Below are 24,256 nucleotides of genomic sequence, written 5' to 3'. Positions count from 1 at the left end.
TGTGTGTGTGTGTGTGTGTGTTTATTCTTCGTCACCAAAGCCCGTGCGTAGTGAATTAATTTCCTGATGTAGTAAACATTTCGGAAGGCCAAGATCCTCTCCTTCCTGTCTCAGTGCCAGCAAAACCCCAGGACCGGCCTGTCTTGGGCCGAGCCACGCTGCTCATCCTTCCCGAGGTGCGGCCTCAGGCCTAAGACCCTCTGTCGGCCCCCAAAGTCTCCCCCATACCGCAACCCCCCACCTGGTGCTGCTTCCTTTGGGCTGAGTGGTACCATAGTCCAGGGGGCAGGAGGACTCCCAGGATGCCCCTCGGAGCATGGACTTGTGGGGGCTGGTTGTCCGGCCTGCAGGGCAGTGACCGGGAACGTTGTGGGGCAGGAAGGCCCGGGTTAGAGTACCAGCTTAAACCTGTGCATCCTCCCCCAAAGGAACTGGACGTCTCTGGGGAGGCCCCTGGCTATTGAGGCCGGTGGGACCAGCTAACTGTGGCAGGATGGGGAAGCTCCTGGGGGCACCTGGGGCTTTCTCAGTGATGCACGCTCTGACGCTGTAGCCTGAAAGGGGGTGCAGCCTGTGGGGGGTACAGACTCAGGGGGTGCAGCCTGGGGGGGGGTACAGAATCAGGGGGTGCAGCCTGGGGGGGTACAGACTCAGGGGGTGCAGCCTGGGGGGGGTACAGACTCAGGGGGTGCAGCCTGGGGGGGTACAGACTCAGGGGGTGCAGCCTGGGGGGGGTACAGACTCAGGGGGTGCAGCCTGGGGGGGGTGCAAGCTCAAGGGGTACAGCCTGTGGGGTACAGGCTCAGGGGGTGCAGCCCATACGACTCTAAAGGCAGGCTTGTGGCCAGTCCTTGGAGTCGTCCCCCACCGCCATCCCCTCCCAACACCGTGAGTCCCAGCGGCTGGGTGGGACTCCATCAGGGTGGGACTGCTGTGGCCGAGGGGTGCCCACCTTACCCTGGAGCGGCCCCGGAGCCTCGGCTGTCAGCAACCCTGGGGGACAAATATCACGTGGCTGTACCTGCTGAGTTGCAGAGCCTGCCATGCCTGGCCCCCTGGATTCTGCAAAGGACCTTGGAAGGTGTGGGGGGAGGTGAAGCGGAAACTGAGGCACAGGGGACGAAGGACTGCTGGCAGGGACGGTGGGGGTGGACTGGACCCAGCAGACCCAGCAGACTGACCATCACCCCAAGGTACTTGGCAGCCAAGACTGCCTGGGGTACGGGTGACCCTGCAGCGGTGGGTGTGTTCGCATGTGTGTGCTGTGCGCGCCTGGGCGTGCGTGTGTGTGCATGTGCTCACTTGTGTGCTGTGCGGGCGTGTGTGCACGTTGTGTCTGCGTGCACGTTTGCTTATCTGTGGGTGTGAGTGGGTGTGCACGCAGGCCTGCTTATGTGTGTGCACGTGTGGGGGCACGGGTGCGAGTGCACACGTGCGCGTGTGTGCAGGCGTGCCTGTCTGTGTGCACATGTGCTCGCGGGTGCACGTGCTGGTTTGTGTGCACGTGTGTGTGTGCGGGCACCCCCAGCGCTGCCTGCAGTCCTATCTGTGTTCTTGCACATGTTTGGCATTTTTTGCTGCTGAGTTGGGGGGCAGTGGTTTGGGGGGAGGCTGGGCAGTGGGGGAGGGGTTGTTTATGCCAGTCGTCCACCCAGGCTACACATTCTTGTGGTTGTGTCTTTAGCTTGGTAAAAATTTGGGAAATTTCTAAATAAAACAAGACAAAGGGAAAACATGTCCGAAAGGCTTGCAAAATTGGGGCTGCCACTGCCCCCAGTAACTGGGCCCGTGGGGCTTGGGAGACGCCCCTGAGGGGCAGGCAGCGGCCCCCCCCTGAGGAGCACTTTCTAACAATCGATAAGAGTCATGCTGTGAAGGAATGAGCTTCCCATCAGGAGGAGAACACCAGCTGTCCTGAGACCCCAGCCTTCTCTGGCAGGAGTGCGAAATGCAGGACTTGGGGGTGGGGCTGGAAGTCTCCGAGGATGGTCGCCAGGCGCGGGGGGGGGGGGGGGGGGGGGGGGGGGCGGTCCCGGACCCCGGTCCCTCCGAGGCCAGGCCGGTGGGGGCAGCTGGGCGTGGGGCCCGCCCCGCGGGGAGATCGGCTGTGGGTCAGGGCAGCTGAGAGGGGAGACTAGGGGACGAGAGAGGGGGGCCGTCGGTGGAGCGAGGTCCCCAGGGGCGGACGTGTGCTCAGCAAGGACGGCAGCCGAAGTGGGGTCTTTGCTGACTGGGGAGGTACAGGGAGGTGTTGGGTGTGGCCCAGGGACATGGGGCCCCTGGCTTCCCTCTGGTGGGTCCAAGGTCAGGAGAAGTGGCTGGGGCCGGGGGCTGAGGCTGTCTCCAGGGGGGCGGCAGGGACAGCCACTCAGAACCAAGAAAAGCAGCAGCCTCGGGGCTCCATCGAGCAGCCGGGCCGGCTCAGCGCACAGTAAGGCCCCCACAGACGGCAGCCAGCTGGAAGCTTGGTGGCTGCGTGGCGGCCGGGGGGCTGGGGAGCCGAAGGCAGAGTTTGGGGGCTGCAGAGGGGACTGGGGGCAGCGGGAAGGCAGGTCGGTGAGGCCAGTCGCGGTCTGCAGTGTAACAGTCGTGGGGTTCGGACGAGGGACTCCTGTAGGACCCGAAATCTTGGGCTGGGGGAAAGGAGGTGCTCAAGGAAGTTGGGGGGCCTCCCGGGGGTGACGGCACCCACGCTGGAGAACACTGCTCAGTGACGTGCTCTGCGGACATCCCCACGGTCCCAGGACGGGCTGGCTGGGCAGGGCTGGGGACCATGTCCCTTTAGGGACGTCCGTCCACACCAGGGACCACAGGAAGCAGGTGGACCTCCTGGCCGTGTGGACCACCTGTTTGCAGAGACAGCATCTACAACCGGGCTGGAATCTGTACCTGATCTCTACCTCCTGCACCCGGGCCCTGCCCTTGGCCGACCCTCGCCCTGGGCCAGTCCTGCTGTTCCCTGAAGCGGTCGGGGGTCCCCCCAGAGTTTTGGCTTCCCATTTCACAATCAATCACACCCCCTACTTTGTTTACCGGTGGAGTTTTTAGCTCCTGGCCGGCTCCCGGCCTCCCTCCGGGAGCAACGAGCAGGTGCTTGGTGAGGACCTGGCAACCCTGAGACCCCCACCCCGCACCCCGCTCTGGTCCAGCTGGCAGCTCAGAGGCTGGGATCCGAGGCCGCCCCCGGGCCGCCTGTCTGGGAGCCGTGTGGGCCGGGAGCCACGAGAACCCCACGGGCGTGCGGCCAGCCGCGTCGGGCCGTCCCCACTGCTCTGGACATCCAGGGCCCAGCCAAGTTTGACGGCTCCGCCCCATCCTGAGTACACACCCTGCCCGTTCCTGTCTCTGCCCTTCGCAGGGGCAGTGCCCCCTCCCCGCCGCGCACCCACCCTCCGGCCGGCTCCCCCCTCTTCTCCAGCTGCGGGCCAGCCCACGGGCTCTGTCACTCCAGGAAGGCGATTCCCATGCTGTGGTCCCCAGGAGCTCCTGAGACGAGGCGCCTTGTCCCGCCCCACGGGGGGGGACCCCAGTGGGTGCTTGCCGATTGCTGGTTCGAGGCCAGGCAGGTTCTGCCCTCTCTGTGGCTCCCCAGCACCGTGGGCTGTAGTCCAAGCCCCTGGCCTCCTGCTCTGGGCACTCACAGCTGCTCCCCTCTGCCGTCCACACACCCCAGACTCCCGTCACCTGGGCCCCTGCCTGGCCCGGACCTTCTGTGGAACGCCCAGCTCCTTTCCTTCCTGGTGCTCCCACGTGCTTTCCATCCCTAGTTCAAGTGTCCGCCCCCCGCCCGCCCTCCGGGACCGGGGACTGGGTTTTCCTTCCTCCGTGGCAACAGCCTGTCCGCAGCACCCCCCACCACGGGCCTGGTTCAGCAGCCACCATGGGATGCTTCTCCCACTGTGGGAGGGACTGTCGTCCGCAGAGGTTAAGGGACCCAGGAAGGGACCTGGAACGGGACTCACTGTGGAGGGGCCAGGAGGGACCATAACCAAACACCCCTCCCTCTCGTCTTGGGAGGGCGCCAGCCTGGAAGCGGAGGAAGTATCTGGAGCGGGCACTTGGCCGGACGGGGCTGCTCCAGGCACCTCCTGTCCAGCCTCCCGGGGCGGCCTCCTCCCGGGGCCCAGGCACCTGCCCACCTGCCCCGGGGAGGCCCCAGTGCACCCTTCCCAACCGGCCCTGGGAGGAGCTGCTCAGGACCCACGTCGAGCAGCCACCCCTCCCTCCAGACCCACCAGAAGGTTCCCTGGCTCTTGCATCGGTAGATGTGGACCCTGTGCTTGCCTGGTGCTACGCGTCTACACAGAGGATGTCCACAGGCAGGACAGACTCAGCCCAGACCCCTAGGAGCTCCGTGCAGTGGGGGAGGGCCCATGGGAACTGAGGGGGGGGGTGCACGGCTCAGGCGAGGAGCACGTGAGGGGCCGGGGGAGCTGAAGGAGAGGCCCCCGGGGCTGGGCCACATTGTCTCCTTCCAGCAGCCTGGCCACTGCCCTCCCACCTCCTCTCCAGGAGCTCCCCAGGCAGGAGCAGAGCCCCAAGGGACTGAGCATCTTTGGGACAGGGCCGCTGGACTGGCCGGGACCTTGAGGCCCCTCAGCAAGCTAGGAGGGGGCAGCTGGGTGGGCACTGGGCGTGGCTGCTTCCTGTTTGTCACTTCACTGCCCCCATACTTTTCTCCCTAAGTCAATTGTTTCGGGCTGGTGGCCTCAGGGCCTTCACACTGACTTTATGAGCCAAGTAAGGCTCCATTTCCAGGTCACCCCTAGCAGCGCCATCTGGGGGAACTGGGGCAGAAGTGTGGCACGGCCGGGACAGGAGGCCAGCTGGTCAGCCGGCGGAGGGGCTTGGGACAGGCAGCTGCCAGCTTCCAGGGCCCTATCGCCCCTGTCCTGGCAGGCAGGAGGCCCGAGGCCCAGCGCACATGCACTGACTCAGTCACCCAGGCAGCAGCACCCTTGGGACCCTGCAGTCACTCCTGCTTGGATCCGAGTCCCAGATGTAGGGGACCTGAGCTGTCAGCTGGGAAAATGCGGGTCATAATAGTGCCTGGCTCCAGAAATGCCAGAGACTTCGGTAAAGGCAGGCAGGACGCAGCCCGGCAGCTGGCCAGAGCGAGAGCCGGGAGCGTTCCTTCCACCGCTCTGGCCACCGTCGCGCCCTTCCTCGTGATGGTCACGGCTGTCCTGGCCCCCACGCCCAGCCTGGGCTCCCGGTCCCTGCCATCAGCTTAGACGCCGGTCTCTCCACCGCGCTGGCCGGCTGAAGCTGCCCTCTGTCCCCTCGACTGACTGTCCTATAGCCGTCCGTGCCTTGGGCTCCCGGCCCGGGCTGTGGTCTGGTCTGTGGTCTGGGCTGTGGCCGGCCGATGTCCGGGTGGGCGTGTGGGCTGACTGTCCTGGGGGTGCCGGTGGCTTGGCGCCCAGTCTGGGAGGCGGCTGTCCCGCAAGGGCAGGAGGCAGGGGAGCCCAGCTCATGGTCCCGCAGTCCGCTGGCCCCAGCGCGTGCAGCCCTCCCGGTCCTGAGGCTGAGAATCCTGACTCGTACCAGTGGTGCTGGCCAGGCAGGCGAGGCTGCTCCGGGGGCTGTGGCCCCAATGCCCTAAACCTCTTTCCAGGCTTTTGCCAGCTGCGGGGGGCTCTGGGGAGAGGGGCTCCCGGGAAGGTAGCCAAGTGGAGCCTTGGATGATGCAAGCTCGGGGGTGGCGGGGGCAGTGAACTGGGGGGACGTGGTGGCCGGACGGTCGTTGGGACCGGGGCACGTTGGCACCACTTCGTGCTGTGATGCATCCGGCAACTCAGGTGCATCATCCGGGTCCCTCACCCAGGGGGCCTCTGCTGCCCCCGCTCAGTGCTGGCGGCGGGGGGTGGGGGGTGGGGGGTGCGCACGATGGCTGGAGTCTGCAACCGTGCCCCCGTCCCCTGCAGGCCCATCCGGGAGCGTAGGGGATTTCCTCCTCTTGCCACCCCCCGGACAGCGCTTGGGCACAGAGCAGATGCAGAAAAACACCGTGGGAGGGACGACCGTGCCCGTCGTCTCTGTCACTAGCTTTGGCCACTCTGAAAACGGCGCTTAGGAAAGCCATCTGGCTGAACCCTATCCCACTGCAGCCCACGCTGCCGGGGGCCTGCCTCGGCCGCCCAGCGTCCAGAAAGGACGGCACAGGACCAGTAGGGGGTGGGGGTCTGAGAGCCGGGAGCTGGCGGGCGAGGGGCTCAGGCTGCAGCCGCTACAACGTGCACGGATGGCCCTCGCCCACCTCTGCCTGCACGCACCCTGGCTGCCCGAGAGAGGCGCCCAGGACGGGATCACAGGACACAGAAGGGGGTGAGCTCCAGATGCCGTGTGCTGTTAGCAGAAGGAGATCCCCACACATAGGTGCCGATATCAGGTACGGAGGGGCAGGTGGGGCTCTCACGCTGGACGTGGGTGGGCGTGCCCAGGACTTCTCTGGGTTTCAAAGTAAAGTTTCCGGTATTCTTTAAAAAAAAAAAAAAAGTCCTTTTAATTTGCTTCAAAATAGCGCAGGGCGGGGGTGGGGAGGCCTGAGGACACGCGTGCGATCGAGCGTCCAGTGTCCGGGGGGCTCACTGTTCTTGTCTCTGTTGGTTCACGTTTAACATTTTCCACCAAAAATTTTGGGGAAAAGCCCAATATTCAAATATCTCTCTACAGACTGAAAAATGTACGTTTGCTTATCAACAAGCCTGGGAGAGTGGGGGGTGCACAGGCCACCTGCCGGGCGACAGGGACAAGGGGACATGGTCCCTGGGCACGGGGGCCGCCTCCAACCCTGCTCTGTGCGCTGCGGAGGCCCCGCCGTGGAGGACGCTGGGGCGGGCGGGCCCTGACCACCGCACGCGAGCGAACCGTCTGGTTCCCGACGGCCCCAGCCAGACAGCATTTCCCCAGCGGGCCGGGAAGCTGATTAGATCTCGCCTGGCCTAAAATTAGTCCTAATTCAATTTCTCCCCCAAATAACCGAGCCGTTTGTCCCCGGAGAGCGGGACTCCGGTGCCACATCCGGACGGCCGCTCGGCCCTCGGGGCACGTAGGCTCTCAGAACAGACCCACACACGCTTTTCTGAATTAAATGCCCTCTGTGTTGTCAGCAACAGACCAGCCACGGCCGTGAGGACAGGAGCGGTCCAGCCTGCGGCCACGCCAGAGGACCCCCCCTTCCCGAGGGGCAGGGACCGAGCCGGGAGCCGGTGGACTTCCTCGCCCTGCCCTACCGGCTCTCCCTCACTTCCCAGCCACCCTGCCGCTCGGGGCCTTGAGTCCCAAGGCAGTCCCCGTTGTTGGGGTCAGGGTTGGGGGCACGTGGGGGCTGCCTGATGCACGGGCCGATGGCCCAAACCTCGTTCCCAAGCAAGATGGGGGCCTGGGGCACTGCCTCCCCACTGCTGAGGCCGCCAGCGTGGGAAGGATCTCTTCCTCGCTCGGCTGGGGCGACACCCGAGGTGCCATCAGAGGGAGGGTCCCCAGCCACGGGCCTTCCGGCTGCAGCAGAAAAGGGGCTCCTTGTTCGGGCAGTGGGGGAGCCTGGCCTGGGCCTCAGGAGGGAGACTGACTGCTCCTGGCGGTGGGAGGGTCCCTGCAGGGGGAGCTGTGTGACGGGGGTCCCCACTCCTTCTCCTCGCCGTCCTCCAGGGGAGGGGGCCCTGTGGCCCACGTGATGCCACCACCTTGACTGACCTATGTCAGAGGCTCCAGGACAGACAGTCCCTACAGACAGCGGGTTCCTGCTCCCTGGGATTCCGGTACCTTCCACCGGGCCCTGAAGCCGGGGAGACCCCAAGTTCTCCCTTGCAGACCATGGAGCCTCCTGGGCAAGGGAATGTACATAGCACAGGACACCCCCAGCAGATGCCACAAAGCCGGTGATAGGCTGGGGTGTCCTCACCCCCCCCCCCCCCGCACCGTGTTCTGCTGTTCCTTGTGGGCACTGCCCTTGGCCGCGGGACGGACCAGGCAGACAGCACCCCGGGGACCACTCGCCCAAGGCCACCTCCCAGAGCCTGTGCAGCCTTGTCCCACTCGTCCCAAACCTCCCCTGCCCTGAAACGCTGACTGGGCCCACAGACAGGGGTCTGGTCTGGAGGCAGAGGGGCCGCAGCGGGGTTGGGGCACTCCAGGGAAGGCCCCTGCCCACCTCCCTCCTGTCCCATGGATCAGGCCCTTCTCTCACCTCTGCCCTCCTGCCTCTAGCTCCTGGACCCTGGGGATGGAGGTCAAAGCCCAGGTGTGGTGGCCTGATGGCAGGGGGCCCCGGAGGCCATACGGCGCCCCAGGCCTAGAACCCAGGGGCCCCCGCAGCCTGGGGGACCGGGGCCACGGAGAGGGGGGTGGTGGGGAAGGGTACAAGGGGGATGCAGACAGCCGTGGGGGAAGAGAAGGGAGATGACCTTTTGGGTCCAAGGTCGTCACGGGCTGTCCCAGGAGCCCAGGACCCTGGTCCCAGCCCCCACCTCCCCCGCCCACCCGCCCTTGGTGGAAGGAGGTGCCCGCAAGGCTCCGAGCTCTCAGGTCCCGTGCCTCATGGCTGCAGAGGACCATAGAGCCCGGCGATACCGGGCTCCGGTATCGGATCAGCAACTCCATCTGGGAACCGTCGGCACTCAAGGAAGCTCTTCCGGGGTCAGGGTGTGGCCGGATTTCAGGGTCAGCTGCTGTCTGACAGCAGCCATGCAGCTCCCAGGCAACCAGGACCGAGGATATCCCTTCCCCAGCACCCCGGATGGTGTTTGTCTCGCTTCCCAGCGCGGCCGAGGGTGTCCCCATGGCACTCTTGGCTGGCCTTTGCTTGATTGCTCCCAGCCACGGGCAGCTTACTACTCCTGCTCTCAGTGCATGTTCCTGCATGGAGTAGCCATCTCTCTTGGCCCATCTTTCCCCCCGCGGAGCTGAAATCTTCGCTCACCCAGCCTGCCCGGGCCCCTGCCATCATGGGTCTTTCATCCGGACAGCTCCACCGCCTCACCTTTCTCTGGGCCCCCCCCTAGTGGCTGGGTGGGCCCGGCCCCTCAGGCCCTGTCCCTGCCCCAGGCTCCAGGTGTAGACCAGGCCAGCGGAGTGCTGGACCTCCCTGTGCTTCGGAGAGTGGCCAGAGTCCCCGAGGGAGGGTCCCGGTGGTGACCCCTCGCAGAGCCTTTGTCTCCCTCCTCACCTCTGTCCTGGGGGCTGCTTTTCCCCCTGGCCTGGAAGTGGTGGTTGGGGACTGGGAGGCCTGATGGCAGGGCCTGGCCCCTTTCTCCGCCCCCCCACATCACCCCTTCCCAGGGTCTGGCCCGGGGCAGCAAGGACAGGTGGCAGTCCTGCGCATTGGCCAAGGACATGGAGGGCCCCAAGCCACAGAGAGAGGCCCCACGGTGGACCGGTGGCCTGGCCGTGGCCACCTGGGACTCGGCACCCGCCGCACCCCGCAGATGGCACTGGGCTGACAGCAAGAGCCGGGCCCGGGGCTCCGGGACCACGTTCTCCATCTGGACCCGAGCACCAGCCGACCCCTGCGGACAGAAACCCGGGCCGGATGTGAATGCGGGTGTGCGGGTACGAGAGGCCTCCGACCACCTTGTGTCCCTCCGTGGGGGCTGGCCGCCGGCCACAGTCAATGTGGTGCCTCCCAAAGGAACCACGCCAACCCACGAAGTCACGGGCAGCACAGAGATGCACGCCCACGTGTCTCAGATCGAGGTCAGCACAATATTTGCTCTGCGTCCAAACCTTTGAGACCCCGCTGGCCGCGTCCTCCTGCTGCTGCACACGGAGCAGGATGGGGTGGTCTCCAGAGCACCCCTCCTTCCCCTTTGTGCACACAAGCTCGCACGAAGAGCCTGCCCCTGGACCCTCTGTGTGCACCTGGCACAGACAGGACCCTGGACCCAGAAGCCCTTGAACGTGAAAAGGAAGCCGGCCCCTCTGGGGCCCAGGGAGACCCCCGAGACCTGTGGCCATCTGGGCACAAAGAGGAAGCAATGGCTCCACGCTGGAAGGTCCCAGCCCCTGCCTCAGTGCCTGCTGTCCCCAGGAGAGCCACCCCAAGAGGAGGCGGGTCTGGCCGCAAGCAGCCCCCTGACTCGCGGGGATCTGGGCAGAGGGAGTTTCGGCACGATGGGCTGTGTTGCTTTCCTCCTGCTCCGAGCCACACGGGTCCAGCCCCTGCTGGGTCTGACCTCAGAGGGCCTCACCGGGCCCGAAGCAAAGGAAGGTTCTGGATCTTTGTGGGGGTCAGAGAGCCCTGGGGGAGGCTGGCTCACTCCAGCTGCTCAGACATGGGAGACCCCTGCAGCTGCCCCGGGACCACCCTCTCACTGCACTCCGCGAGCCTCTGCTCCCCGGCAGGGCCAGAAGAGACAGAGAAGGCCCCCGATCCGCTGAGCCCAACTGTCGCTTGTGGGAAGGAGTGTCCGGTGGGTCGGCACGTGTCTCAACGCCGAGTCCTCAAGTGCTCCAGGCAGGGCCCCGTGCCCCGTCAGGAAGAGAGAGCCCAGGGGCCCAGAGGAACGTGCTGTGCTCGCCAGACCCTGTCCCTTCTCCGGGGCCCGTCCTCACAGGGAGACGTGCTCTCCCAGCGGCGGCCTTGACAGCCCTGGGCTCTGCCTGACGAGCAAGCAGTCCGGGGCTGTCCCCGGCATGTGTCAGAAGGGGCTGCTGAGCCCAGGTGGGTGTGTTCGGACCCAGCTCTGTCACCTGGGGCCGCTGGGTGAGGGCGAGGCCCAACCCAGAGCGTGTCTGTGAGGCCGATGGGCCGGGAGGGCTCGGCCTGAGCAAGGGTGCTGAGTCAAGCACCCAGGTGGGGAAACTGGCAACAGCCAGGTGGTCGGGCCCGCGGTGACACGCCAGAGTCCCGGCACCGCAGCAAGGAGTTGGTGCTCAGGACAGACTTGGGCAGTGGTGTGGGAGACCACACCCCACACCCTCCACTCTGCTCACTGGCAGAAACAGGGAGGGCTGGCCAACCAGGCAGCACACAGGCTCGCTCGTCTCCTCGCTCATCCCTCCCTCCCTCCCTCCCTCCCTCCCTCCCTCCCTCTCTCCCTCCCTCCCTCCCTCCCTCCATCCCTCCATCCATCCCTCCCTTGCTCCCTCCATCCCTCCCTCCATCCCTCCCTCCATCCCTCCCTCCCTCCCTCCCTCCCTCCCTCCATCCTTCCATCCACCATCCCTCCCTCCCTCCCTCCCTCCCTCCATCCCTCCCTCCCTCCCTTGCTCCCTCCATCCCTCCATCCATCCCTCCCTCCCTCCCTCCCTCCCTCCCTCCATCCCTCCATCCCTCCCTCCATCCCTCCATCCCTCCCTCCCTCCCTCCATCCCTCCATCCATCCCTCCCTTGCTCCCTCCCTCCCTCCCTCCCTCCCTCCATCCCTCCCTCCCTCCCTCCATCCCTCCATCCCTCCCTCCCTCCCTCCCTCCATCCCTCCCTCCCTCCCTCCCTCCATCCCTCCATCCATCCCTCCCTCTCTCCCTCCCTCCCTCCCTCCATCCCTCCCTTGCTCCCTCTATCCATCCACCATTCATTCATTCAGTCAGTCATCCATTCATTCATTCATTCATCCATTCACTCACTCATCCAATCATTCTCATCCATTCACTCATTCACTTACTCATTCATGCCTTCACCCACCGTTTACCTAGTCTATGCAGGTGCCAGGCACTGTTCTAGATACTGAGATACAGCTGTGATCAAAACAAATCCCTCCTGCAAGGAGCTAGTGTTCCAGGAACAGGACGCTGGGACGCCCACCCACCCACCCGCAGGGCACTTGGGTTGCACTTTGGGGCTGGTCTTCCCCCCACCCAGTGAGGGCAGCTCTCTCCCCGGCTTCACCCAGGGAGCAGAGAGCGATGGTCCTCACAGGGGAGACTCCAGAATGATGGGAAGACACTGGCATTTTGTGCTGCTCAGGGCCTCACTGGCCTGCCCTGGGCCCCTGGCCTCTAGAGCCTCTGTTGAAGATGAAGCACTGAGCTGCCTCCAGTGACCCTCTGCTTCCTTGCCTCGGCCCCGACCATGTGGCCCAGCCCCACCTGGAGAAGGGGTGGCAAAGCCAGGCCTCCAGCCCCTGCCCAGCAGCTCTGCTCTGCTCTGTCTGGGGCCAGGGGAGGACAGGGTGACCTCTGGGGGCCCCAGCCTCAGGCTCCAGCACCACCCCCCCCCCCCCCCCCAAGGGCAGGCATGCACAGGAAGAAGGAGACAGACTCAGGATGAATGGAGCGGATCAAAGGGACAGATAAGGCCACACCGGGCAGGATCTGGAAGCGTTTAGTACCTGGAGGAGGAGAGCTCCATCATCTGGGCCGGCCCTCTGCTCACCGCCTCAGCCCCCGGGGACCACGACACATGAGGCTGTGCCGGGGTCTGTGCAGCTGTCCTCAGGGTGTGGGGTTCGGGGCCAGACATCTAGCTCGGGGCCAAATCCAACTCTCCAAGACCCGAGGAAACCCCTTCCCCCTCAGCCTCAGTTTCCGAAACTGTGCCACCCCTTGGCCCGCTGCTGGGGCTCTAGCAGGAACCGTGAAAGAGCCAGTAAGAGGGGTGTGCGAATGTGTCTGTGTGTGTGGGGGTGGGGCTGTGCATGTGTTGGGAGCGTGGGGCACAGGGTTACCAACATCCCTGGCTCAGTCCCCTGGGCACCTGCGGGCGCTGCTGTGGTCCCCATCCCCCGTGCCCACTTCTCCTGTAGGTGTCCATTCAGGCCGAGCCCTGCCCCCGCATTACAGACTCAGCTGTGCTCTCGCTCGGCGTGCAAGCCACTGCCACTGCCAGGTTCCCTCCCCAGGACCCCTCCAGGGGTCTCCCCGCATGAGGGAAAGTGGGGCCGCTCCTCATGCCTCTCTCTCCCCAGCGCCCCGTGTCAAATCCCCCTCCCTCTCTACACCTGTCACCCTGTCCAGCTGCCTCCCCCTTCTCCTTTCTTTCTGGAACATACTCCTAAACACCCTCTCGTGGTCTCCATGGGCCTGGTGGCCCAAGCCCGTTGCATGCCCCAGTCTGTCTCTCACAGTCTATCTCCCCCAGCCCTCAAACGTTGTGTCTTCTTCTGTATCTGGACCTGGGTCCTCCTCCCATCCTCTCTGGGTGGGCATTATGAACCCTCAGACCGCTGGGCCTCTCTGATGGTCTCGCCCGGCCAATCCCCGGCCTTGAACACAGCCCAGGGCACCACCGAAGCACGTCCCTTGGGACAGCCCACAAGCACCTCAAATCCCAGCCGTCAGAGTAAGACGGGAGGATGGTGCCTGGGAGGGTGGCAGAGCGGTGAGGGGGAAACTGGGTCTCTGAGTCACCACGTGAAGGGCCCCTGTGCACACCCACCCTGAGCTGTTCGGTGAGCTGGGCATGAAGCGTGGTGCTGTGCAGTCTGGCAGCCGGCTATCCCAGCCGGTTGCTGCCCCCCAGAACCGGCGCCTGGCAGACCAGCGGGGTGTTGGCACGGATGCCGAGGGCCCCAGTGGGCCCGGGCGTGCTGAGCCACAGATACTCCGTCTGGTGCTGGCAGTTTGGCAGCCCCTTGGGTCTGGGAGGCCTCACATTGTCACCAGTACATAGTATTGATACTTGTTCTTTCTTACGTGACTTTTCCCTGTGTTTTTTAAGTAGAGATTTTTCTTCCCCAGATTATACAAAGAACACACTACCTTCGGGGAATGAAGCCTGGACAGAGGAGAAGGAAGTCACAGGAAGAGCGAATGTCCCTTCGCATCATGTAACCTTGACAGGCCCTACACCTCCTTCCAGTCTCTTCTTTGTTGGTGGGGATGCCCTGTACAGAGCCACGATCCCAACGTCTGAAACGTCGAGAGGCAGAACCTGGCACGATGGCATGAATGTTACAGAATTCCTCGGTCTTAACTAAGTCACTCTGTGAGAAGATATGGAAGGACATGAATGCCATTAATAAACTATTGAGCCCTGAGTGTGAGAACCCGTCTCTCGCAGCTCATAAATAAGCCTCTATCCCAGACAGTGATTGAGCAGACCGAGAGGAAGAAAAGCCCCACTATGAGAGTCAGAGTGTCTGAAATTTGGCTGTTAGGCCAGAGTTGTGGCCCTGGTTGAGGGGATGGCTGGATGTCAACTTCCAGACAACTCTGATCTTTCAAAGCCTGCAGACATGCCCCGCCCCCCTCCACCCCCCTCCACGAGGAGCCATGGCTTCCAGGCCAAAAACAAACATGAGTCAGCATAACCGAACCAGTAACATGGAGAGACTTACAAAGGAGGAGGGAGACAGAGAGACAGAGAGACACAAGTTCAGGTATCAGAAATGGGAGAGGTGACATCACTACAGAGTCTACAGATATTGAAAAGATAGTAAAGGAATATTATAAACGATTGCAAGCCAGTAGCTCCCACAACATAGATGAAATGGACAAATATTTAGGACAAACAAGCAGAAACTGAAACAGGAAATAACATTTACAATAGCATCAAGAATATGAAAAAATTAGGGATAAACCCAACAAGAGATACAAAAGACCTATTCACTGAAAATTCCAATATATTTCCAAGAGGAATGAGGGACTTAAATAAGGGGAGAGACCGACTTTTCTCACAGGTCAGAAGACCCAGCAATGTTGAGATGCCAGTTCTCCTCAAGTTGGCCCACGGGCTCAAGGTGGACCCAACCCTGCGGCCCTGGGCTCCACCACAGAAACAGACAAGTTGATTCCAAGGTCCGTGAGGAAATGCAACGTTGTAAAAAAAGATTCTAACAACTCTGAAAAAGAAGAAACAAACTGAAGGACCCATACTCCCCCATAGTGAGGGTCTTTACAGTGTGCTATCAGCATGAGGGTAGACAAAGAGGTCAATGGAACAGAATGGTGGATCCAGGAACAAATCCGCACATACATGTACCTTTTGTTTACTCTTTATTTTTTTACTTTTCGAAGATGCAGACCTCTTAATTTTTTTTTAAGTGAGGCATAATTGACATAAAATTTTATTATGCACCATTTAGGTTTTTTTAAATTTTTAAATCTTTTTATTTATTTTTGAGAGATAGAGACAGGGAGGGGGGGACAAAGATAGAGGGAGACACAGAATCCAAAGCAGGCTCCAGGCTCCGAGCTGTCAGCACAGAGCCCGATGCGGGGCTTGAACCCACAAACCGTGAGATCGTGACCTGAGCCGAAGTCAGATGCTTAACCGACAGAACCACCCAGGCGCCCCTCATTTAGTTCTGACCTAAGTACAAAGGCAATGCAATGAAAAAAGGGTAGACTTTTCAACAACAAATGTTCCTGGAACAACTGCATACTGTATACAAAAAAATAAATATCAAACCTTACCTCACACCGTACACAAAACCTAACTTAAAAAAAAACACAAAAAACAAAACAAGCAAACAAACAAACCCAAAGGAAAACCTAACTCAAAATGGATCAAAGATCTAAATGTAAAACCTAAAAGTTAAAGTTTCCAGAAGGAAATATAAGAGAACGTCTTGTGACCTTGTGTTAGGCAGATTCTTGGATATGATAACAAAATTTATGATCCATAAAGACATTAATGGCTACATTGGCTTTTATCAAAATTAAAAACTTTTGCTTTACACAAGATACTGTTCAGAGACTGAACAGACAGCCACATGCAAAAGAATGAAACTGAACCTCTGTCTCACATCACACACAAAAATCAACTCAAAATGGGTTAAAGATGCGAATGTGGAATCTGAAACCATGAACCTTCTAGAACAAAACATAGGGGGTAAGTTCCCTGACATTGGTCTTGGTGATGATTTTTTGGATTTTACACCCAATGCAGAGGCAGCAAAACCAAGCGGGACCACATCAAACCAGAAAGCTTCTGCAGTCCAAGGAAACCACTGACAAATGAAAAGGCAACCTACTGAATGGGAGAAAAGACTTGCAAATCATATATCTGATCAGGGGTTAATACCCAAAATGTGTAAAGAACTCATAAAACACAATGGCAAGAAAATGAACAATCTCTTTGAAGACTGGGCAGAAGATCTGAAAAAGACATTTTCCCAAAAAACATACACAATGGCCAACAGACATGAAAAGATGCTCACCATCACTCATCATCAAGGAAACATCAATCAAAGCCACAGTGAGACGTCACCTCAAACCTGTCAGAATGACTAGTGTCAGAAAGACAAGACACAACAGGTGTTGGCGAGGACGTGGAGGAAAAGGAACCCTCTTGCACTGTTGGTGGGGATGCAAACTGGTGCAGCCGCTCGGGACAACAGCGTGGAGGTTCCTCAAAAAGTTAAAAATAGACCTACCCTGTGACTCAGCGATTGCACTTCTGGGTATTTATCTGAAAGAAAAGATATCGATTCGGAAAGGTATCCGACACCCCAGTGCTCAGTGCAGCATTATTTAAACTTAATGTCTCGTGTTAAGTGAAATAAGTCAGATGGAGAAAAACAGATACTATATGATCTCACTTATATGGAGAATCTTTTAAAAAGTCTGCAAGCCGGGGCTCCTGGGTGGCTCGGTCGGTTAAGCGTCCGACTTCGGCTCAGGTCATGATCTCGAGGTCTGTGCGTTCGAGCCCCGCGTCGGGCTCTGGGCTCAGAGCCTGGAGCCTGCTTCCGATTCTGTGTCTCCCTCTCTCTGCTCCTCCCCTGTTCATGCTCTGTCTCTGTCTCAAAAATAAATAAACGTTAAAAAAAAAAAAAAGTCCGCAAGCCAAACTCACAGATGCAGAGAACAGAGGGGGTCCTAGAGGTGTGGGGGAGGGGTCGGCAGAATGTGCCAAGGGTGTCAATTTGTATAAACTTTCAGTTATAAATAACTCCTGGGGCTCTACCGTGTGGCGCGGTGAGTATGGTTAACGATACTGTATAGTGTATTTGAAAGTTGCTAAGAGAGTGGGTCTTAAAAGTTCACCTAAGAAGAAAGAATTGTGACTGTGTAAGCTGATGGGTGTCAGCTGGCCATAGCGCGGTGATCCGTCCACGATACACGCAAATAACGAGTCGTTGGGTTGTGCGCCTGGAGCTCACGTAGCATTATAGGTCCATTAGACCTCAACTTTTAAAAAGAGAGAAACTGAGCAGTCAGGACACAGACTGAAAGAAAATCCTTGCCAGCCGTGCCCGGTAAAGGATTTGTACCCAGAAGATATAAGGAACTCCCCAAGGCTCAACAAGAAAACGAATGATTGCGTACAAAAACGAGTAAAGGATTTGAACACTTCACCGAAGAAGGCATACGAATGGGAAATAATGGGAGTCAAGAAGGCTGTCCATACCCCGTGCAGGGAGGGGAGGTGGTGTGGCCGCTCTGGAAAACAGCGGACCGCGTTCTCAAGGAGTCCCACATACACCTAGCGTGTGACCCAGCAGTCCACACCCAGGCGCCTACCCAGGAGGAAAAGAACATGCACGGAACGACTTGCAGGTGGATGTTCAGAGTACCTTTTATTGGTGACAACCCCAAACTGCAAACGACCTAAATGTCCACCAACAAACGAGCAGATACAAATAAACGGGAAGCGGGGCGTCTGGGTGGCTCAGTCAGTTAAGCGTCGACTTCAGCTCGGGTCATGATTTCACGTTCATGAGTTTGAGCCCCATGTTGGGCTCTGTGCTGACAGCTCAGAGCCTGGAACCTTCTTTGGATTCAGTGTCTCCCTGCATCCCTGCCCCTCCCTCGCTTGCGCTCTGTCTCTCTCTCTCTCTCTCTCTCTCTCAAATATAAATAAACATTTAAAAAATTAAAAAAGAAATAAATAAAGAGGAGGTCTTATGGGCCAAGAAATAAACGGGGTCCTGGCCAAACCCCAGCTTACAGTGGGCCTGCCAGGCTCATGGACACACCCAGTGGTCATCTTTGTGGGTCCCTGAATGTATCGTTGGCATTGGGATACTTGGCAGTTATGGTAATCCCAACAATTGAGTCCCGTGGGGTAAAAACTATCATAGGTCGGGCGGGAAGATTGAAGCGGGAGTCCCCCAAGCTTCCCTCGGTCAAGATAGTAAATCCAAGGCATATGGCGCCCTGGCAGGAAGGCAGAGCTCAGCACCACCAACAACACCAAGACCCATGGCAATGCCCACCACACCTCCGCTCTGTTCACTGGTCCAGCCCCTTTGGGAAACTGGGTGGGTCCCGGATAACGCCTCGACTCGGTCCCGCGTCTCTGGGCCCAGTTGACGCGCCAGGCGTGGCATGATGGTGTGTGGCTCCGACGTGTGGGGCGAGCGTGGATTTGGTGAAGGCCTTCGTGTCAGGACGGATCCGAGCGGGACGCGGCCATACCTCATGTTCCCATGGGGTGGACAGGATACACTCTGTTTTGTGTCAGCGTTTCTGGGGTATCTTCTGCCACCTGCTGAAAGGCAGTCAGGAGGAAAGAGAACGCGCTGGGAGAGAATATTTTCCAACCACCCGTCTGGTAAGGTGCGACTATCCAAAGCATGTAAAGATCTCCTACGGTTCAACAACAACCCTCCCCCACCTGGGCCTTCCCCCCTACCTGAGCCTCTCCCCAACCTGAGCCTCTCCCTTACCTGGGCCTCTCCCCCACCTGGGCCTCTCCCCAACCTGGGCCTTTCCCCCACCTGGGCCTCTCCCCCACCTGGGCCCTCCCCCCTACCTGAGCCTCTCCCTTACCTGGGCCTCTCCCCAACCTGGGCCTCTCCCCCCCACCTGGGCCCTCCCCCCTACCTGAGCCTCTCCCTTACCTAGGCCTCTCCCCCACCTGGGCCTCTCCCCCCCACCTGAGCCTCTCCCTTACCTGGGCATCTCCCCCACCTGGGCCTCTCCCCCACATGGACCTTCCCCCCACCTGAGGCTCTCCCTTACCTAGGCCTTCCCCGACCTGGGGTTCTCCCTCACCTGGGCCTCTCCCCGACCTGGGCCTCTCCCCCACCTGGGCCTCTCCCCCACCTGGGCGTTCCCCCCTACCTGAGTCTCTCCCTTACCTGGGCCTCTCCCCAACCTAGGCCTCTCCCCTACCTGGGCCTCTCCCCCTACCTGGGCCTCTCCCCTACCTGGGCCTCCCCCCCCCCCCACCCTGGGCCTCTCCCCCACCTGGGCCTCCCCATATCTGGCTTCCGGAGCCTCTGGGCCACTTCCACAAGCCAAATCCTGTCTAGAAGGATGAAGATCTGCTGATTTAGGAAGAGTCAGGAGCTCCTGTGTTAGCAAACAAATGGAGGGCCCTCACCAGCCCCTCCTAAAACCGCCCCAAACACGCTCAGACTTGTGCCTCCACCTGCCTGTGCCCTCGGGGTGTGCCTCCCCCCCCCCCCCCCAACAAACCATAGAGATCCATCAGAAGGCCCAGCCACCAGCCCGGGCTGGGGAGGCAAGCTGACTGACAAGCAAGTGGCCCCTGGCCTCTCTCCCCCGGACCCCCAGGGGCTCGGAGCGCCCCTCAAGCTGCCAGGGCCGGCCCGGTGCCAGGGGGCTCCAGGAGCGGTCACTCCACGCAGAGGTGAAGGCCGCGGAGAGGGGCGCGTTGCATAAGCAAGGAAGCAAAGGTTAGAGAAAAAACAAATGTGATAAGGCAGCTTTTGATCCCTTTTCCACGAAAAGGCCCTCCTGGTCCCCACCGCGTGGCCAGCAGGGAAGCCTGCCAAGGCGGCTCTCCCTCACCCAGTGGCAGCCCTGTCCTGCAGGGAAGGGGACGGGACCCCACCGGGACTTCCTGTCTTTGCTGTTGAGCGGCCGGGCTGGCTTTGCTCTCAGAGCTGGGTGGCAGTGTGGGGCGCGGTGCCCTGAGGGCCCCCGTGTCAGGGGCAGGCTCTTGTCCCCATCCCAGGGCCCTCTGCCCAGGGCCACCCTCCCGGGGGCTTCTCAGTTCCCTGAGTCCCTTTGGCCACAGGGAGCTGAAAGCAAATGGGGAAAGCAGCCTGGGTGAGGAAGGGTGGGGAGAGGTGGGAAGAGGCCCGTGGTCTGCAGATCCAAGTGGGGGCCCCTCCAGGCCTCAGCTTCCCTCTCGGGTGGTGGAGAGCTGGCGGTGGGCAGCGTGATTCCCCTCTGCCCAGGTCTGTAGAGTTTGGCTGGGACCACTGGGTACATCTGCTCCGGGACTGACTTTGGAGGGGTGGGGGTGGGAGGGTGAGCCCTCCAACGGACCCTGAAGTTCCTCCAGCCAGCCTCCTGGTCTCTGGTCTGGCCCTGCCCACACTGTATAGCCCTCTATGGCTGCCCAGTACCTAGAGGAGAACGGTCTGCTTGTGTCCCTGCTCTCGTACCTGTCAGCCACAGACCCAAGAGAGTGCGTGTCTCCCGCATTCCCGGCTGCTCTGGCCTCCCTGGCGTCCCTATTTTCAGCTGTTCCTGGACACCCCCCTTTTGCCTCCTCTGAAGGGCCCTGCGCTGGACGGCCCTGCTGACACCCCCCTCCGCTGCCCCAGGACTCCTGCCCTTCCCTCCCCATTCCACCTCCTAAACATCCTTGGGATCCCTTCCCCCACCTGGCTCCAGGGCGGCCACCTTCCCTGTCCCTGCCCCATTTGTCCCTGCATTCTGCCACCACCGGCCTTCCGTCCCATTCCCCACCCTGGGCCTCCGCCCAGCTCTGGGGCCCAGCTCGCCCAGCCTCACCCCTGCAGCCTCTCCCAGGCCCCTGGCAGCAGCCACACCCCCTCCCTCCCAGGCCTATCCCAGAGCTGCCCGGTCTCCTCCTTCTGGCCTCCCAAACTCCACCCCAGGCACCCCCTCCCTAAAAGGTCTCAATCCCCAGCTGGGCCCAGGGTGGGGCTCCCAGCTTCCTTCTCCCCAGGGGCCGGCCAGGGGAGGGGGGGGGGTTGTTGGGGGGGGTGCGGAGAGCTCAGAGGCAAGCTCCTGCAGGGTCAGGTGGGGAGATACTTACCAGGAAGACACAGTTTTGGGGAGCAGGTGGGGGTGGGCACGGTTCCCATCTTGGGGACAGAGCTGGGGGACCATCATAAGCCAGCTCAGCCCTGGAGGTTCCAGACACAAATGGCCTTCCCTGGGATCCGCTGAAATTTTGTTGTCTCCTGCGCCCCCGTGAGGTCAGTGGCCATCATGACATCCTCTGTGGCCACTGAGGTGGGGCTTTTGGGGGGTACTGGCCGCAAGCACCCGCAGCCCCCTCCCCCCACGAAGCTGGGCCCTTCCTCTGGTCCCTCCACTGGGCTGCGTCTGGGCCAGGAGAGACCCTGCCTCCTTTGTCTACCCTGAGACCAGGACCCTCATCAGACAGAGGTCCCTCGGTTCCTGGGTCCAGCGGACCTGCCGTCAGGCCCAAAGGGAGCCCCAGACCTGGCCTCGGCAGAACCGAACTCCAGCCCGGGCTGAACCCCAGCAGCCCCCAGCCCTGCCTGTGGTTCTCACATTTGCTAAAGGTTTCAGGGGACACAGCGCTACTCCAGGCAGCACTGGAGGCAGGGCCCTTGGGGCAGGCCCAAGGGGGGGGGGTCTCCTTAAGAGGCGGGTCCCTCCAAGGACCCCCACACGGTAGCAGCAGCCCCCACAGGGCTGGCTGGCAGAACTGAGTCTAGAGTCAACACCGATAAGAGGAGGCGTAGCCAGGAGACACAGGCCTGTCCGCCACCCACCTCCCTGCGGCCTCGCCAGCACCCCTGGCATCCAGGCCCCGACTCCCCAGGGAGGGGCTCCTAGGGTGCGGGCGGGCGGGGCTGTTCCCCGACCCCCATCTCTTTGCTCCACAGGCCCTGGAACGTGAGGTGCAGCTCAGAGGTCTGCAAGCCAGGCCCTGGTTCTTGGGGCTCACTGGGGAGGGCCATGGGGGGCATGTGTCCCAGACTCTGACAAGCTGCTGGAAGCAGCCTGTGAGCTCAGGGGACAGACACGCTGCGGGCCACAGGGCCAGGGGGCTTCTGAGAAGCCAGAAGCCAGAGGTGGCCTCACAGGATAGCTGACGGCTCTCTGTGAGGCGGGAAGGGGGGCTGGCTAGGGTGCTGGTCATGGACGTCCCGCTCACCCCCAGGCAGGACGTTAGCGAATACGCAGTCTACCCATGGATGAGGGGTAGGAGGTCCTGGGAGCCCGGAGGAGCCCTGCACGCCCCTTCCCCGCTTGGGCTCTGGCCTCGCTCACCAGAAGACCAAGGGGTAGATGTCCCTCCCGTCGAGCCCCCTTCTAGCTCACACTGTGCTGTTGGAGGTGATGATGGCTGATGGATTCTGGGAAGGAGTGTGAGTCCCCCAGAGGACAGGAGGTGGGGGGCCCCCACCTCCCCAGCCGGTCCTCCCACCACAGTGGCTTTCCTCCCCCTCCCCAGGCCTGGTTGCAGGACAGACTGCTCAGATGTGGGACTAGGGCAGGGACAGAGGAGGGGCCGCGGAGAGATCCGGCTGGGACAGCAGACCGGCCTGGGGTCTCTCCTTTCCCTCGTCTGCCCACTTCAGGGGTTGGCACTGGCTGGCTGGGGAGGCCTCGGTGCGCCTGTGTCTGTACCGGAGGACGCCCAAAGACTCGAGGGCTCAGGCTGGGGCTTGTGAGGGCAGGGCGGGGTCAGGAGGGGGCACCGATGAAGGAGAGGAGGCTGGCAGTGACTCCGAGCCGTGGGGTCCCCATGGAGGCGGAGGGCTACGGGCTGTGCAGGTGTTCGAAGGTACGGGTGCTGGCTTCCAGATGCTTCTGGCAGGAAGGGGGCCTAGGAGACCCGGGCCCTCTGCCCTCAGTGTCAAGTGGGAACAGCAGACCAGCCACACAGGCCAAGACCCCACCTGCTGCCCAGCGGGCAGAGGGACACTCGGGCCTGGGGACGCTCGGGCGGAGGGACACTCGGGCCGTTGCCCCAGGACGTGCAGGGAGACCATCATTGCCAAGTGCAGCCATGAAGGGACCAGAGTCTGCTCACCGCCCCCTCCTTGGCTCCGTGAGACCCTGGGCCGTGCACAGCAAAGCCCAAAGCCCATCCGGCTGGTGCCACTGCCCCTCCAGGAACCGCAGGGGAACCGCACGTCCTCATCTGCGAGCGAGCTGGGCTCCCCACATGGCGCGCTGTCCCCCGTGGGCCCGGCCCTGAATGCTTTGGGCCTCGGCCGCCCCGTGGGCCAGGGAGTGGGAATGCGTGCCCGCTGACCATAGGGGTTTGGAAAGGCTTTGGACAAATGGCTGGTCTCCCGCCCTCTGGTGCGTGCCGGAGGGCAGGGAGCGGGGGTCGCCTTTACCAGCAGGGTCCAGGCGGCTCACCCGGCCCCGGGGCCAAGTCCTGGTGTTCATTTCTGGGGCCGCAGCGTCTTGCTCCCTGACCCTCCTGCTTCCCCCTCGCTGGACGTCTGGGGGGAGGGGGGGCTGGGAGGTGGGACCGTGGCCCCGCAGGTGTGAGGACGGCCCCGCTCAGGACAGATGGGGCGGAGGGTGGGGGGTCTGGAAATGTAGTCTTCACCGGGGAGAGGGTCCCAGCACCTCTCCCCGTCTCCCCGTTGTAGCCCACCCTCTGCTGCCCGCCTCCCGCTCCTGGCCCAGCTCGGCTCGGTCACCCAGCCGTGGCCCCTGGGCAAGGCCAGGGCAGGCTGTGGACTCCGTGTGCCTTCCTCTTGGCCTCTCCCCACCCTCCAGGATGGTGGGCGTGGCCCGCTCTGCGTGGGCGGCCTCCCGTGTCCTCCTAAACCTCCCTCCCCATCTCGGCCAGGGTCCCTGAGAAGGCCCCCTGATGCAGGGCCAGCGAAGCTCTCTGCCTGCCGGTCCCTGGCAGGACAGGGAGGAAGGCCAGAGCCGGTCTCTCTAGCACCGGCCGGCCCGCGATGGCCGGATCTTGGCGGTGGCACCCTGGGTGGTCAGTTACGGCCCCCTTCACCGGCAGGGAGGCATCCAAGACCCTTGCTGTGGAATCCTGAGTGGCCTGCCGGAGGACTCCGACTTTCCTGGGCAGCCGAGGCCAGACGTGGCAGGCGAGGCTGCCTCCCGGTCGGCACAACCGGGCTCCCAACAGGCAGAGGCCGTGGACCCTCCGGTGGCCCCGGGGGCCCGGGGTCTGGCCTCTGCCCCTTACCTCCAGGGCCTTGCCGTGGCCCGTCCCCCAGACACTCAGGATCCACTCCCAGGTCTGGGTGCCTGTGTCCGGCCAAGCCTGGGGGCAGGGCTGTCCCCCTCCGATGCCCAGACTCTCTCTCTCTCTCTCCCTCTCTCTCTCGGCAGAGTCCCCGGGGAGGAGCAGTGGCCTCAGGAAGACACGCCCCTCCAGCCCAGGTTCCAGGCATCCCCCAGCGGGTGAGCTCCAAATCGCCCGATGGTGAAAGGGCCCAGCTCGGGCGCTCAGCACCCCAGCCCCTCCGGTCACCTTCAGGGCGGCCTGCCTTACACTTGTCTGTGGCTCTTGGAGCCG

At 61.9% G+C, this 24,256-nt stretch overlaps 1 long non-coding RNA gene across 1 annotated transcript in view; it reads left to right on the top strand.

Moving 5' to 3' along the window:
- Positions 1–3,488: 3,488 nt before the first annotated feature.
- Positions 3,489–24,256, top strand: part of LOC132662217 (uncharacterized) — a 55,962-nt gene continuing 35,194 nt past the window's right edge. The window contains exon 1 of the long non-coding RNA XR_009602548.1: positions 3,489–3,503. This is a non-coding gene — a long non-coding RNA (uncharacterized LOC132662217). The remainder of the gene's footprint in view (positions 3,504–24,256) is intronic.

Source organism: Panthera onca, chromosome D1 (assembly GCF_046562875.1).
Source record: "Panthera onca isolate mPanOnc1 chromosome D1, mPanOnc1 haplotype 2, whole genome shotgun sequence".
NCBI lineage: Eukaryota > Metazoa > Chordata > Mammalia > Carnivora > Felidae > Panthera > Panthera onca.
The sequence above is the reverse complement of the archived record's forward strand: the minus strand, read 5'-3'. Positions and strand labels throughout refer to the sequence as shown.